The sequence below is a fragment of the Sceloporus occidentalis genome, unplaced genomic scaffold (genome assembly GCF_023333645.1).
Source record: "Sceloporus occidentalis isolate IW3139 unplaced genomic scaffold, rSceOcc1.0.p SCAF_3, whole genome shotgun sequence".
Classification (NCBI taxonomy): domain Eukaryota; kingdom Metazoa; phylum Chordata; class Lepidosauria; order Squamata; family Phrynosomatidae; genus Sceloporus; species Sceloporus occidentalis.
Window position 1 is genome coordinate 151,693,200 of NW_028316983.1, and position 14,232 is coordinate 151,707,431.

General features: G+C 38.2%; 1 protein-coding gene across 2 annotated transcripts in view; it reads right to left on the reverse strand.

Annotated features, from left to right (window-relative positions):
- CDH10 (cadherin 10) overlaps positions 1-14,232 on the reverse strand; it is a 147,847-nt gene that overhangs the window by 118,936 nt on the left and 14,679 nt on the right. The window contains exon 2 of one of the 2 annotated variants that reach the window (XM_089516584.1): positions 4,317-4,458. The exons of the other annotated variant lie outside the window; for it this stretch is intronic. The gene's annotated coding sequence lies outside the window, so the exon portion shown is untranslated. The remainder of the gene's footprint in view (positions 1-4,316; positions 4,459-14,232) is intronic. 2 annotated transcript variants of the gene reach the window in all.

A 14,232-nucleotide genomic window follows, 5' to 3' on the forward strand; every position in this document is an offset into this window, starting at 1 on the left:
AATATCCCCAATGATTTCATATTCAGAAAAGTTCAGTCCACATCACTCTCTTTTGCAAAAGTGTGAACTACAAGCTAAATTAGTACTATGCAATTGTGTAGATATCATCTATCAAGTTGTCATTTTTTTCCCTTTAATTTGCAGGTTCATGAAAAATATATTTAAATATTCATTTCATGCCTCTGGTAGGATGAATATGAAATTTTTGTGGTAGAAGAAGAAACTCTTCAGTATTTGCCAGCAGGAAAAAAATGTCTCACATAACAGAGTAGTCAGATTAAAGCTGCTGGGGATTTACTGGGTGGGAGAAAGGAGAGGAGGAAATATTTCTAATGGTATCAGTTTCTAGACACCAAGTGCCCTCATTTGATTAAAAAAACAATCCTGTACTAATTCATTCAGCAATCTACATCAATTAGTGACAATGAGAGTATTGCCACTGATTTCAGATCAATGTAGATTGCCACTTGTGTGTTTGTTTGTGTGTGCGTGTGTGGCAAAGCGGGTCATTTTTCAAGTTTACCTCCTCTGTGTACTTATTGGAGTCTATTTCCTGGAAACATCCATCAAAATACTTTGTAAAATATTTTTTCCTCATTTATTACAACACATATTATTTTCATAGTGAACATTCAAGAAACATGTAAATCCAGATAGATAGAAAAATTCAGACGGTAAGATAACAGATGGGTTAATCATATTTTGACAGTTTATGGTGAACACTCCCCTGCCTCCATGCTCCTGCCTCCTCCCTCCCCCCCACCTAGGATAAAACTCTTCTTATACTAGCAATATAATAGAGTCTTGGGGCCTGGACAGACAGGCCAAAATAAAGCTGCTTCAGGTCACTTTGGAGGTATACTGTTTAAATGACACATGCATCTGAAGAGGCCAGAAGCTGCACCAAATCTGCGCTGCAGCCCTTAGGACTGGAGCATGGCTTTGGCGTGGCTTCTGGCCTCTTATGACACATGCAGCATTTAAACAGCATACCTCCAAAGTGACCTGAAGCAGCTTTATTTTGGCCTGTCTATTCAGGCCCATGGTCTCTATTATGCACAGGCATTTAACCACTGTGCCACAAGGGCTCCTCACTAAAGAAATTCAAAGAAGAAATTCATTAGATTCATTCCAGTGATGTCTCTAATTGGGTCCAGTCATCTGGTGTGTATTCTTCCTTTCTTTCTACTTCCCTCAACCTTTCCAAGTATTAATGTCTTTTTGAGTGAGTTTTGCTTTCTCATGACGTGGCCAAAGTACAACAGCCTCAGTTTCATCATCTTGACTTCCAGGGAGATTGAAGGCTTGACCAGTTCAGAGCCATTTGTTTGTCTTTTTGACTGTCCATGGTATTCTCAGTACTCTTCTCCAGCACCACATCTCAAATGAGTTGATTCTATTCTTATCCATTTTCTTCAATGACCAGCATTCACATCCATACATGGTTATGGGAAATACTATGGCTTGGACCATTTTGACTCAGTTGGATGTCTTTGCTCTTTAGGATCTTATCTAGTTCTTTCATGGCTGCTCTTTCCATTCCTAGTCTTTTTCTTATTTCTTAGCTGCAGTCACCATTCAGATTGAAGTTTGTTCCTAGGTACTGGCATTCTTTAACTATTTAAATTTCTTCATTGTCTACATCAAATTTATGTATTTCTTCCATGGTCATTGTTTTTGTTTTCTTTATGTTTTCAGCATTAAGCCTGCCTTTGCACTTTCTTCTTTGACTTTCTTTAGTAATTCTGTGATGATTTCCGCTAGTAATATGGTATTTTCTGCACATCTAATTTTTTTTAATGTTTCTTACTACCGTCTTCACTCTTCTATCTTCTGAGTCTAAACCTACTTTTCTTCTTATGTTTTCTGCATGCATGTTGAGCAGGTAGGGTGACTGAATGCATCTTTGCCTGGCTTCTTTGCCAAATGGGGCAATAATAGCACATCTACTCATGGGTTAACACAGCAAAGAAGCCTAAGTCCTAATGAACCAGGTTTTTGATGTTTGAAGCAGCTGTAATTTTTTTTTATAAAAAAGAGAAGTGCTAAACAGCAATATTTTGCTTTTGCATTTCACAAAAAGGAGTTGTCGTTATGTCCTTTCTCATCAGGAGAGAGTGCCAAGAAGGTCTCTATGTTAAAAGGTTATACTAGTTTTCAATTTTGATCAGCAGCTTAGGTTGCCAGGTCAGGACTATCCCAAGTACTGAGATTTCAAGGACAAACCATGAGAGCCATATCCTTCCAATGCCCCTATTTATCCTCTATCATCCCACTCTTATACCTGCTTTTAAAATGCCCCACTTTTTTCTCCTTCTCCCATATTCCATCTTTGTCTTTAGCATACTTCAACCAAATATAAATTGAGTTCAAAGTGCAAAAGTTGATTGCAATCAACTCACTGGTGGAAGAAGGGAGGAAGGAGTGGATTATCTTAGTAGGCTCAGGCAAAAGCAAACTGCTGCAGCCGTTCCTATCTTATGTGGCCGTCAATATTTTTTCCCAACTTGACCACACTCTGATGTTACTTAGCCACAGATGTCCCAGTTGTCATTTTTGAAATGCTGGAGGGGTGTGGAGACCTAATCCCTTCTGATGTCAGAGGATGTGGATGCTGGTGATGCTATTACAAGGATGATGTTTCAAAAAGGATGCTCTGGTGAAATTGTTAAGTATGCTACATTAAACAAATGAGGAAAATACACATGCACATGCCTTTCAAGGTAGCAGTCTTACCCTGATTTCTTTTCTCCTTGCCTGAGAACTAGATAAAAGAACCTTAAACTCAAGGTCAAGCCTTAAGATTCAGCTACCCTAGCTCAGAGTAGCAGTTTTATCTCACCTGTAGAAATATTAAAATCATTATGGCACTTTCTAATGAAATGTTGTGCATGTATTAGCAAAATGTACCAGCTGCCCTCCCCAGAAACAGAAAGAGAGGGAGAGATTGAGAATAGAAATTTGATGTTTACCTTCCTTGAAATGAAGATTCATAGTAATGGTTACACTTAAGGGTGTCTCTGTCTGTTAAAATAAAATTCCCTGCACACACACAATGCAAATTACTCTATTTACTACAAAGATTGTGTGATAATCTGAGTGATAGACTTTGGGAAGTATCTTTGAGAAGTCTGAACAGGAAAAAGCAAGGTATGGCAGGGGATGCATGGGCCAAAAACCTTTCTGCTGTTGTTCTTCCTGTCTCTGGGGGAGGCATGGCATTAGCCTCAAAACAAAAACTAATATTTTAATACAGAGTAGGTCAAAGCCACAGATAAAACATTGAAATGTTAGGGTTTTGTTGCAATTTCAGATTCAGATCTGGAACAGGAAGAATTTCCATTGGCATCCAGAGCCACAAAATCCTGCTTGCAGATTGGAAGTTTCTTCTGTTGGTAATCTATATAAATGATTTTTCAACACATGTTTGTAGAAGATTTTTTAAAAGGTTGATTTTTTTTAAAAAAACCCTCTTTAATGGGGCAAGTAAATATAATATGTAAACCCAAGATCCCATGTTAAATTGAAATGCCAGATGTTATATCACGAAACATTTAGAAACAAGCATCTGCTCACTAATACTAGTTTGTCCCTGTATATATGTGCACCCATTCACTAAGCAGTCAATTGCAATGGGAAAACAGATCAACATCCATAAACATTCAAAAAATTCTGCAACATGGGGAAGGGCTTGGACTTTTCCATTCAAAGGACAATTTTACTACCTATTGACTGGGTCAAGTTGAATAGTCCTGGAACACTGGAAGACTACTAGCTGCTTATTATCATTTGCAGTTCACAAAAATCCTGACTAGACATTGTGAAAAGTTGTTTCCTCCTCCAGCCCATCACTTCAACTATGAACAAATTATTTTCATAGCTTCTCATTGGGATTGGGGCTTGGGAAGAGGAAATCAGTAAGAAAAGCAGAAACTAGATTGTCAGCTGCCAAACATCTCATCCCCCCTCTGCACCCACAAACTGCCCACAAATATCTCGACTAGAGGATGCAGCTCTCAAATGAGAGATGTCAAATTTCCAGCAATTTCCCTACCCCCTGCAGCCCCCACCCCCAGCTATTCTGGCAGCTAAGAAAACTGCACAGCTTCCTATCACAAACAAACAAAAACACCTGTGTCTCTGAACAGCATGGGGGAAAATAAATGATTCCCCCCTCCACTCTCATTCAGATGGGGAAAATCAAGAATTATCATCCCTACTTCCCAAAAACTGAGAGGGAGTGAATCCACTATTCTTTGTCAGTATTTCTATTGCAGAATTTTCTGACTTGATTTATTTACATATTTCTGGGCCACCTTTTTTAAGTTGAAGTAGTCATCTATATTCATCCCAGAGTTTCATTCAACTCATTCTTCAAAATGATTTTTTTAAAATCTCTCTTCTTTTCCACCGCAGTTTAGATCTGAACTCAGCAGCAATGATCAAGATAAGAAGTCACTGGAAGGACAGAATATGGGGGGGAGAGAATGACTTTAAACTGAAAAAGGTATAAGGCAATGCTGTATTTTATCGTTCCATCTATTCAATCTACACAAAAAATAAATGCAGAGAACAAGAGTAGACTTGGAGGGGGAAATATGAAATATGGGGAAAGGAACATCAAGAATTCAAGATATACAGATGATATAATAATAATAATAATAATAATAATAATAATAATAATTTTATTACGGCCATTTGGCCAGCACAATACAGATGATATTATATTACTAGCAAATATTTTGAAGACGGGAATCTATTGATGAAAATGAAAGAGAATGTGCAAAAGCAGGGTTGAAGGTGAACATTAAGGGCTCATTCCCACTTATATTTAAACCGGTTTGCGATTTGCCTTCGCTCTGTGTTGGTAAATCAATTCCAAAAGGTCTGTCGTTCCCACTATGAAATTCGATCTTTTCATTCTCCCCTTGTAATTGCTTCTTTTTTTGGCATGACTGTCGTCCCCACTAGTTTGTGCTGCTTCAAAATGCATGTCAATCATCTGTGCGTCATCATTGACGTACACGGCAGCCTGGGCAGCCCGGCTTGGGAACTATATATATATATATATATATATGTGTAAAAGATTCGATTAATTGGTTTTGCAACTACTTGCCTCACAATGAGCTGCCATCAGTTCACCCGGGTAATTCCAAGTAGCTCCCAAACCAATGAATCAAATCTTCTATCAATTATATATATAAACACCCCTCTGCCATTAGTCCCTCACCTCCATAATGATGTGATTCAGATCCGTTGTTCCCACTTGTTGAACATGCTTCGGAATCGATTCTTTTCAAAAGAACTGCCAAAAAACTAGTTTCAGGAAAGAGCGGGTTTTTTGTGTTTGCCTTGCTTCATCGTGATTGAAACCAATCATAGTAGGGTTGGAACCAGTTTCCAATGGAAACAATGGTCATATAACCAGATCAGCAATTTGCTTTAAATCATAGTGGGAACCCGGTCAAAGAAAACAAAAATAATGACCAAAATGATTTGCACAAATTTAAAATGAACAATGAAAACATCAAAATAGTTAAAGATTTTATATACTTTGGATCTGTCATTAGTCAAAATGGACAGACTAAGGCTTGAAAGAGCAGATATGGAAGAAGTACATGCGGTTGTCAAACGTAAAGATATATCATTAAATACCAAAATCAAGATCATTCATGACATAATATTTTCAGTTTTTTTGTATGTTTGTGAAAGCCAGATAATGAAAAAAACCTGACAGGAAAAGAATTAATTCATTTGAAATTTGGTGCTGGAGGACAGTTCTATGGATGCTATGGACTTTCAAAAGGACAAATGAATGGAGCAAATGAAGCCTCATTTGAAGCTGAAACAATTAAACTTTGGCCATCATACATTGGCCATATTATGTGAGAACATGAATCATTAAGAAAAAACAAAAACACAGAAACACCAATGATGCTTGATAGAGTCAAAGGCAGTAGGAAAAGAAGAAAACTGCATGGATACATTCAATCAGGGAGACACTGCCTTGAGATCACAGGGCATTTAATAAGAAGGTTTCTTGGAAATCTCTCATTCATAGGATTGCCATAAGTCAAGGCTGACTTGATTACTATTAAGCAACAAAGGATGGCCACCGGACTGCCCCGGTGAGCTGCGTTGCCGCTGGGAGGCCGTGCCAGCCATCGGGGCTCTGCTGGGCCTGGCGTGCTCCAGCATGCCTTGCTGGGGCGGTCGGGACCTGTGATTGGCTGAAAGAGGGGCCAGAGATAGGACTTCCGGGGAGAGTCCTCTAGGAATTGGGAGGACATCTCTATGGTTGCTCCTTCCAGTCCTCCAAGGTAGCCCCTCCTAGGCAATAGATTAGAATGTTCCTTGAATCACTCATTATTTGACTATGCCGTGTGACTCTCTTTATCAGAATCTTTTTCTGACAGGATGGCACTACTGGTTCATGTGCCCAATATTTGGTACCCCCTTTTTTTCTGTTCTGTAAACTTTTAAAATTTACTCAGTTTCTTGCCATCTGCATGAACTATTTTTCATCTTAGCCCATCTGTGTAATAGTAGTTCTGAGTTAAATTTAGCCATTACATTCTCTTTTACGAATGAAATCCTTACCATCTTTTTTTAAAATGATATTTATCAGTCTTTTAAAATTTTATTAATGGCTGGTTTATAAACATCCTGGTAAATCTTCTCTTAAGATAATCCTTAAGTACTTTACTTTTTCACATCATCTTACATTTTCTTCTTAGTTCTGTGTTAGATAATCCTAGTTCAACCCTGGAATCTTACTTATTCACATTGATCTCATATCTCTGTCTTGTACAAAACTCAGTGATTATTTCTAATAACTTCCTTGAAAGTTGCTGATCTATCCTGGCAACTTATCATTAACTGATGCTTTTATTATCTCCTTTTCTCTTGGTTTTACTGCCTTTATCTCTTGTTCTATCCTAATCTATGAGCACAGTCTTATTAGAGTCAATAGCAGTACGCTGATGTAAGCCAGTTGCAGACTGTGGTCCAAGAAACATTAATGCTGCCTTATGAATATATAGCTCATATATTCAATTGTGCACACTGCCAGAACATCAATAATGAGGAAAGTTTTTATAGTTTCTTAACCAAGGGTGGGGAACAATGGGCTTCACATGCTTTTAGAGTACCTCTTCTTCTGTACTAACTAGGCTCCTATGGAATAGACTGGATAATACATGCAGGAATGAACTTGTATTTCCTTCCCCCAGAATCTGGTGCCCAAAGCAGACTGTTTCATGTCATTTTGTGGTAAGAAATGACCTAGGGTACTCACTTTGTAGATATGTTCTAACTCAGAAGAGACAAAGTGCAGTCCTGGGCCACATGTGGCAATTTGAGTAGTTTGCATGGACTTTTACTGTTCAACATTAGTGAGTGAGTGTGAGAGAGAATCAGAATTGGATTTTCAGCCATTTAAGGTTTTGCGCCCACTAGTCCATGCAAACTCTGTATGGTCCCATAACGTAAAAATTGTACCCAGATATGATGCAGCTCCTCTCCCATGGTCTAACTCTGAATATCTGCAGGCATATATTAGTTTATCAAAGTTGTAGCCTCTAGCTACGAAACAAACCATAATAATATCAAAACAATAAAATCATATGATCAGAAAGTGGCAGGTTCATGAAAACCATATGAACTACACACTTGATCAATGAGGGAAAGCAAATAAAAACTCATAATATCTTAGCAGGTTTCAGAAAACTGGGAGGAGGGGAAGGAGGAGGAGATATGCATATGCTACAATAGCAATTATCACACAAAGGAGGCAAGCATTCCCTTCCCATTGTTAAATCATCTCATTCATGTGATCGGGGTAAAGATTGTCACATCCCTGCATGCTTATCCAATTCTTCTCCTGTCTTTAAACAGTAATGGACACATAATTGGGTATTAACAGGAATTTCCATTAATACCCAGTGATGCATCCATTACTCTTTAATCTTCCCCTCAATCCCATGAATGAGATGATTTAATGATAGGAGGAGGACACTTGTCTCCATGTGATACTCTCCAATGACAGCATGAGTGCCAAATGAAGCCCCACTTAGACCATTCAAAAGCAAGGAGATAGAAATTGATGGATGGACGGATGAATCCCTCTGGTTTTTGTCCATGTTAGTTTTTACATACATTCATTCATAAATCTGCTCCATCCCATATTTACACAGTCTGGAAGATTAATAATATGTTTGTTTATATACCGCTATTCCAAAGATCATAGCGGTGAACAGCAAGTAAGCTAATTAGCAAGTAAGCTAATTTGCCCCCAACAGTCTGGGTACTCATTTTAGCGACCTCGGAAGGATGCAAGCCTGAGTCGAGCTTGGGCCCTTTTGCTGGTCTTGAACTCGCAACCTTGCAGTTTTGAGTAAATGGCTGCAGTACAGGCATTTAACCACTGCGCCACCAGGGCTCCTTATTTATAATGCACAACTATTTGTACTTTATTTGAATGCCTTTTCCCAACAAAGTATTTATTGTATGTACATTTTGCCCGAACACATTTTTTGTATGCATTTGACCCTAAAATGTCTTATTTTTGATAGGCATTTTCACCTGAAAGACATATTTTTAGGCATTTTGGTACCTACTTCCTGATTTGGTTTCTAACACACAAACCACTGCACCACCACTGAGTCTTGTTGGTGAACACCATGGGCATAACAATTATTTTTATATTTACGTTCACACTTTTTCAGTTCTCATAGAGAAATTTGGTGGTTGTGGCAGCCTTTCTCACAAATCACACAGTAGAGTAAGAGCTGAGTGCTTATTCTTGCTGCTTCAGCCCCTTATCCCTGCTTTCTACACTTCTGGTGTGTCCATGGCCTTTCTTTCCCCCCTAATGTCACTATGACCATATTTGCTTCCACAGATGTAGTCATGTCACCAGCAGAGCCAAAAGGATTTCAGCCTGTATTTATCAATCAGTCAGTCAGTCAGTCAGTCAGTCAAGTCCACCTGTAGGCCTGACTGTTTGTTTTATGCATTCTTCCTTATCCACTATATTTAACATGTTCACAGTCGTAATTTGGTATCCTTTCCTTTGATGTGTTATAGACTATATCAAAATTCTACCATAGATGCTCTTAAAACAGTTTTCTTCCCAAAATTGTTATGCACACCACAAGATGGCAGCAAAGTACTTAAAATCATCAACTCTCCAAGCTGAAGCAATGAAAGGAATATTGATAGGAATTTCTTCAGAAAACTGTACTATTCACCTTCTCGTGGGTCAATACATTATTAACATAACCCTGCCTGCTTTGGCATGCCACTATAATACCTAGTTTGGATTCATTTAACATGCTTAATATTTCCCCTTCTTTAAAAAACCTATGTGTCCAGAATGGGAGAGGGAGGCAGGAAGGATATGTATTTCAGTTGTTACAGGGTGATGTACATTATAAATAATTTACTATAGGGAGTTGTGAGAAAGCAAACAAAGCAAATAACAGTAAAGTATTGTGGAAGTAAGTGAATTTTTATTTTACCCATATTTGGAATAGACTGAAGCTAGTCTGAATCCAGAATGTTTTCCTTCAACAGTGTTTCTGATGCTACAGCCAGACACAAAATTTGCTGCTAGTTAATCCAATTGCTATTCCCAACTAGAGTAGGCCCATTAAATAAATTGCTAAATGGTAAGTCAGCACATGTGGAATTTCCCATTGATTTAATGTGCCTACCCTGGTTAGCACTAATAATTGGACTGGGGTTTTCCAACCCAGTGAAATGTATATAATTGTCTTTACAGGGGGAAATGCAGAAATAGACAACTTAAAATGAGTGCTATTCCATATAGTATAATAAAAAAAACCACAAGCAAACAAACAAACAAAAATTCTTCTGGTAGTGTACCACAATCCATATAGTAGCTTAGTTAGTGAATGCAGCATTATAGTTTTGTGAGATATTTAAACCTTCTCTGCGAGAAAGCTGTGCTGCCACAACAAACTACTAATCCCAGGATTCCATATCATTCAGCTATGGCAGTTAGAATGGTGTCATACTGCATTAATTCTGCAGTCTGGGAGCAACCTTGGAGATACTGTTAAAGGGAGGACAGGTGGGGACATTTTTTCTCAGTTCTGCTGACAGTAGCAGTTCTTTCAGTGGAATAATATCATTGGATCCTATCACACATATCACACCCCATGGCCAAAATAGACTGTCAGCCATGCATGGAGCCCCACCAGGATCTTGGTGTGTCTTTTATTCCCTGACCTGTTAGATCTTAGAAAACAAGACAGCTTTGAAGTATTTGGCAGGTCCCAGAACACAACTGGGGCACAAATTTAATAAATCTAGTTAAAAGTCATAAGTAAAAAAATAAAATAAAACAATACAAAAACAAGATTTTGTTTTTTATAGAAACTTTATATCACACACTCTCTTTAACTTTCTCTTTCTGACTTGGTGGCACTATCTTAACTATCCAATTTAAAATAGCTCAAGTACACTGACCTCTTTTAGTCACAGCAAAGGCTGCTGAATTATTCTGAATATGTATAGATATCAGAGCTTTCATGGGATTCATATTAAAGGGTTGGATCTACCTAAAATGTCAAAGGGTCAACTAAAAGTATGACTTAGAACTCTAAAGTTCTCTCTCTCTCTCTCTCTCTCTCTCTCTGTGTGTGTGTGTGTGTGTATGTGACAGAGAGCAAGAGCAAAAAGTGTTGACTTAATTAGAGATATACATAAATCATTATCCTTTAAATAAGTGCATCTGTAAAAGCTGAAACAGAAGTAAATGTATGTGGTGATCACACACATACAATCATATGGATGGTTGCATTATTCATTTTCAATATACCATTATAAAAAGAGCCACTTAAGCCTTACAGTGGAGTTTGGGAAAGTGCAACCCTGTATAGTGTCTATACACTAGTGTAATTCTTTGCATTTCCAGTCCATTGGTTTCAGTGAAAGGGCCCTGAAAATCTGAAGAAACAAAGAGAAGATCTATGTGTGATTTTTTCTCTCCCACATCTGTTTTAACTGTATACCAAAAAAATTAGTAAAGCTTGAATATGACAAACACATTTGCAAAGATGCATCAGTCCATTTGTCCATGAGCTGTGATTAGCTCACCTCCCTCCTGAGTCACTCTTTCCTTCTGCTTACAGAATCTGTGAAATGGTCTTGCAGAAGTTCCTGCTATCTGAACATAGAAATGTTTTTTAAAGAAGTAGATTGTCCTTTCTTTCTTTCTTTTGTTAAAGAAGGCATCTGAGAGCAAACTTTCATGTTTACAAATACATGCTCATGTGCATTTCAGAAGGTCAGCAATGACAACCGTTTCCTTTTCAGCTATGTAGCTGCTCATTATCTCTCATGTTCAAAACCTTCTACATCCATTTCCAAACTACAACAGCATCCTCTGCCCCAAGGAAAGTGAAGCCATCTATGTATTCTTGGACTGTAACAGACCTAAGTGCTGCAATGGCATACTATATATACCTGACCATAAGTTGAGAAATTTATGCCCTATAACTGACCCTAAAATCCTGGATTGACTTATACAGTTAGCCCTTCCCTTATGCGGGGCATCCGTTCCAGACCCTTCCCGCCTGCGTAAGGGAAAAAAACATGTACGCTCAAATCCCATTGGTATTAATGGAGCACATGCCTGTGGCATGCGTCCTATTACTTCTTCTGGGGTGTGTCAGCGTTTTTTCCATTGTGGCTTCTGGTGTAAGCCAGAATCTGCGTAAGGCGTGCCCGCATATAACACAGGCGTACTGTATGTGGGTCAATAACTAGACCTGCTTAGAAAAGTCCTAAAACAAGCAAGTCTGATGCCCTATTCTTTGTGCCTTGGGGTACTGTGTTTCTCTCTCTCTCTCTCTCTCTCTGTATGTGAGAGGGAGTGTGTATGTATGTGTGTGAAAGAAGTTCCCAGTTTGATTTGCAAGATTCCTCTTATCATGGAAAAAACACCTCTTATAACTTCACTTGCTTCCCTTCTCAATCCAGTGTAAAAATCTCTCCTCCAGCACCTGGGTATCAGTGTTAGGTGGTCAGGAGAGGTCCAGAAAAGGAGAAGTTGGAGTTGAAGTGGTATTTTACCTTTCCATCCTTCCTTATAGCCCCCTAAGTTTTACCCTCGGCTTATCCACAGGTCATATCAAAATCCATCATTTTGACCCTGAAACCTTCCCTTGACTTATACATGAGGTCAACTTGTACACGAGTATATTTAAATTTCACACAGTAAAATATTTGGGTATAACATATTCATCACTTTAACCTAATACTGGTATTTATTAGTGCCACAAGCACACTGTCTCCTTGATAGCAGGTTAATACAGAAATCTATCTGGATCTTAAATAGTCACACCACTTTTATTATGCCTTATTTTCCCCCAGTTCTCCTAAACCATTCTATCATATTACACTTTATCTATTTTAGGCAGTAAGCTCAACTAAGGCCAGTTAAGGCAAAGAAGGATATGCCAAAAATCTACGTAATCAAAATCTGTGTCTACAGACATATTAATGCTCTTGGGGAAAGGTGGGGGGAGGAGGATAACTAAATCTACCTGTCATGGATATCCACAGTCAGAGCTAATCTCTAGAAAAATAGATCTGGTCCATGACACATTTTGACCAGTATGCATCTTCAGCAATTTTCTGAAATATGGCCAGAATGCACAAACTAAAATGAAGATGACTCATTTTCCATGTATCAATTGGTTCCCCCCCCCCCACCCCAAACACACTTAAAAATAGATGCATGCATTTTGTTACCAAACTCAGATTGGTACTGCTGGACAAGCAACTTAGGATATTTCTACTACATTACCAAATTTAGCAAAATTGGAAAATGACAAGAAATAGTCACTTGAATCAGAATTTGACTCAGCAAATGGGTCTGATTTTAGCTAAGGAGAAGTCCACATGCAGTACTGCCAAATAAAATATTCAAACCCCTAGTTTATGGGAGCATTCTACATGGTTGCTGCAATGGTCATGCATCACCAGCACACATGTCATTTCAGGTTTCAGTAGAGGAAGCAAGATTCACAGCAAAACTGGATGGACTACTTTAGGATAGATTACAAATCTGACTGCAAAACAACAAAAGATGCGGAAAAAAATTGGTGACTATTTTAAAAATATAATGGACTATCATATACATATGTCAGAAGCATCACCCTATTTGGTTTGGAACATGGGAGAGGGGAATGTTCTCATGCCACCTAACAGGTTGTCTCTCTTCTCAGTTTATCTAGGTAGGCAGGAGGGAAAGACATCATTTGGGCACAGAGGGTACCACCAAGAGTCAAGGTTTGTTGCTGCCACTACACATTGGAGGCACCATGACACTGAGATAAAAGGCATTGCTTTGGACAACAGAAACCAAATGGAAAATCTGCACAATACAAATATTTGTATAAAGGAGTAAATAAAATAACCAGCACATCATGTTAGGTTCATTGCAGAGACAAGTATATGACTTCAGTCCATCACTACAGAAGAAGATTATAGGGCTAAATAAATACACTTGTAAACATTCTCAATTGACTACCCTTCGTGCCATGAGGATGATCTTATCTAATTTTTGAAGTTGTTTTAAATGTTGTTTTAGTTAATTGTCTGGAATTTTATTATGTTTAATGTATAAAATTCGGATGTTAGTTATTTGATGGAGCATTTTATAATATCAAATTTTTGTCACCAGTTTTTCATATTAATCATGTGAATGACCTTCGGCTTAAGCATTAATAAAATTGATTGATTGATTGACTACCCTTCATATACCACACTATACAAAATGTACTAAGAAATCCTGATGCAAAATACAATAAAGCTAAGAAAACAACAGTTGAGGGAGCCAAGGATCTGTAGTGCCTCACTAAAATACAAACCACAAGATGCAGCAGGATGAAGCCATGAAAGTTAAAATGGAATTATAGTGCTATCATGACATAGTGGTAAACGGTCTCATGATGACATCTTTTTAGACTCAGGTACTCCACCCTCATAGTAATTTATGCCTGAAAAACCATGGAAAAGGATGGACACATGAAAGATAAGTTGTATGCAAATACAATTTGTGGTATTATGCATCTTTAACTATAATGAAGAATGTAAATCAAGGCATTAGCACTAGCTTCTAATTTCCTGGCTTGTGGAGTGTGCGAGATTTGTGCAAGAGGATTTGAAGGGGAGAATAGAGTGATCAACTTCCCCAAG